Genomic DNA, 3,527 nt, shown 5'->3' with positions numbered 1-3,527 from the left:
AGATGTGCAAAATAGAGAGAAGCACCCGAACAACAGGATGTTGTCTACCTTCCTTAAAACCTCCTTCACACTTCAATAAAACCAGCTCAGCAATTTAGTAGCTTGATTCCACTGAACTTGCCGCAGGGTTCAATCTCCCGCCCCCCATCATAGGGTTCATAGGAAAAAGGGAGGCACATTGGAAGGAGGACCTTGCAAGATTTGGGCTGTACTGCCAACACAGATCTTTGCACACAGACAGGGATGCCTGGTAATGCTTCTGTTCGTGCAGTTTTCTCAGGAGCCACCAGGGATGACTTAGCTTAACTAGTCCCCAAAGGGGTTGATGATAGAGGCAAGTTGTACATGCTTCTGTCAGTATGTGGGCCCATCATGTGGGGCAGAAACACACTGACAAAATGAAAGGACCAAAACCTGTGAGAAGAAAACACCGAAACTATCAGTATTATCAGTGTGTAATCACTATTGAACATGGCCATGAGGCTCTGCCAGAGTCAGACATAGTATGTGAGCAACAAACCTTAGACACGTTGTTCTTCTCCCTTGTCCTCCTACCTGATGTAAGCATCTTGAGCAATCTTGGTCCTGCGAAAATATTGATTTTTTTTTCCCCCAACACCTTGTCCAAGATACCAAAGTGCTGGTTGAGGTATAAAACTCACAGTGTATGTCCAAAGATGTTCCAGATTTATCTATTTAATGGGCCTTTGATCAGATAATGAATCATTTCATTGGTGTTCTGTCTTCATGTGGATTTCTATGCCCCTTTGGTATATAGGGCCCACCTTTCGGCATTTCGGCCACAAAATCTGTTTTAAATCATTTTGTCACTGTTGATGATTTTGCTGTAACTTTTTTTTCTCTGTTGTTTCTGGCAAATATTTTTTCTTCAATTGATTCTAAACTGTCATTAATTTTTCAAAACTTCTCAACCTTCATTCTCTTCTCTGAAATAAAGCATTGCTTCTATTTCAAAATGTGCTGGGTAACATTTGCCCAAAACTTCCTTCATTTTCACTAGAAGATGACTTTTTTTAATGCCTTGAGGCTGAACGGTCTTATATATATACCTTTAGATTATGTAAAATACTTTTAAAATTAGAATTTAATAGCTGAAGCTATGCTGTTGTATCCCCTCCACAACTTCAGTGCCTAGGTCTCTGAGAATATGGCAAGGCTGAAAGCTCAATAAGGAGAACAATATTTAAACCCTCACGGCCGGGCGCTGTGGCTCACGCCTGTAATCCTAGCTCTTGGGAGGCCGAGGCGGGCGGATTGCTCAAGGTCAGGAGTTCAAAACCAGCCTGAGCAAGAGCGAGACCCCGTCTCTACTATAAATAGAAAGAAATTAATTGGCCAACTAATATATATATAAAAAATTAGCCGGGCATGGTGGCGCATCCCTGTAGTCCCAGCTACCCGGGAGGCTGAGGCAGCAGGATAGCTCGAGCCCAGGAGTTTGAGGTTGCTGTGAGCTAGGCTGACGCCACGGCACTCACTCTAGCCTGGGCAACAAAGCGAGACTCTGTCTCAAAAAAAATAAAATAAAAAAAAAAAAATAAACCCTCACATGTCTTACCAATGGATTGGATGCACAGAGCTGCCTTGTGCCAAATTTGCTCTCCATCTGCTAGGGTTAAGAACAATCCTCTGAGATTTCAGTGGTAGCTAGTAGCACCTCTCTTTCTGGATTGAAGAGTACCCTGCCTTAGTAGCTGAAGTGTAAACATAAGCATCCTACAATCATTTTCACCACCAAAAATCAAAAATAAGCATTCAAGGTGACATTTGGGGATGGTTCTCGGGAATTGGGCCAAGATTACCTTATCATCTTCGTAGCTCACATGCTTTTGACAAAATCCATCTCTCACTCCTTTTCATGCTTTGGATCAAGGAAGAAATTAATCTGATACATGAATGCCTACTCCATTGTTAAGACCTTGAGAAGTTAGTCTGCCCTGAACTCTCTGTATCTTAAGCAGGCAAATGGTTAGCCCAGAGAAATTAATCATGAAATCTCAAATATGAAAGGAGAAGACAGGGAAGGGGATCCCTTACATCAGTCCACATGGGCAACAGCCTACCAGTGAGGTGAACTGTGAGAACATTCAGTATTACATAGGTAAAACCTAACCTTTTTTGTCTCAGAACAACTCTGAACAAATCATCGACAAACTTAGGAACACAGCAACCTGGATCTGACAGCACAAGCATGCCATGCATTCTTCTTTTCTTTCTCTGTTTTGTTCTGTGTTGCTAAAATAGCACACCTGTCAAAGCAGCCAGGTACGACAGGGTTCAGTACAACTAAAATCACATAAAAAAAAGAACAGATAAATTATAAGGTAATAGTACAACTCTCACATCCAGTACCTCATTGTCATCTCACAAGCAAGCTGACAGCTGAGCCAGCCCACTAGTGCAATGTTGATGAAAAATACTGACATCTTCACTCTAGTGCTGTACCAGTACTAAACCTGACTTTAGCAAATTCAAATCTTCACACTGAGCTTGAAGTGTAGAGAACAGAAGAATCAAAATGGCTCTCTTCCTTCTCTCTCCCCATACACACAAGAGAGGAAAGGGGAAAAAATGAAAGAAGAGAGCAATGGAGATAAGGGAAGTACCAATAGAGAAAGAATTAAGAATAATGGGCCCCCAAGTACAAGTATAATCCTCTTAGGAGCAGAATTATCTGATTAATTGTTTATTATCTATCTCCCTCCTCTCGAATATAAAGTCCATGATGGCAGAATTCTGTGTCCTTTCTTCACCACTGTATCCTCATATCCTCAGTATTTGGCATGTAGTAGACATTACATACATTTGTTGTATGAATGAATGAATGAAATTAATGATCTCAAGAAAACAAAAGAAAAAATACTGAAATGCTCTCTCTCTCTCTCTCTCTCTCTCTCTCTCACACACACACACACACACACACACACACACACACACACACACACACACGATATTGATTCTGCATGCCTCTGGCCCACCTCTGAAATGGCAAGATTAATGGTCCAGTAATTATGAGATTCTGAACCTCATTTTCTCCATCTGTCAAATGGAGTTGAACCAGATGACCCCTAAGGTCACTTCCAGCTTTAACATTCTGTGCTCTAAATGAGAGCCAAACATGCTTTAGAGAGAAACAGAAGGGAAACGGATTCAATTCATTTATGTGTAAAAAGCAAGACCTGTTTCCTCAAGTCTCACCCAATAGGGGAAAAATATTTGTTCATGTTGTTTTAAAATAGCCTAAGAAATAAAAATCACAGGGTAAAGGAAGAGAACGTCACAGTTTAAAGAAAACTACAACATTTTAGAATATAAATGCCATTTAAATCAAATATAAAAGCATTGAAAGTTAGAAAAACTGTCACCCAAGGTTGAAAGTATCTTCTTATCTAAACTTGTCACCTCCTCAGAGAGCAGAATGCCAGATACCAGAGGCTGGGAAGGATAGTGGGGAGGGGGGGAATAACGTGGAGATAGTTAATGGTTACAAAAATATAGTTAATTAG

Source organism: Microcebus murinus, chromosome X (genome assembly GCF_040939455.1).
Source record: "Microcebus murinus isolate Inina chromosome X, M.murinus_Inina_mat1.0, whole genome shotgun sequence".
Taxonomy (NCBI): Eukaryota; Metazoa; Chordata; class Mammalia; order Primates; family Cheirogaleidae; genus Microcebus; species Microcebus murinus.
This window is presented reverse-complemented; position numbering follows the sequence as displayed.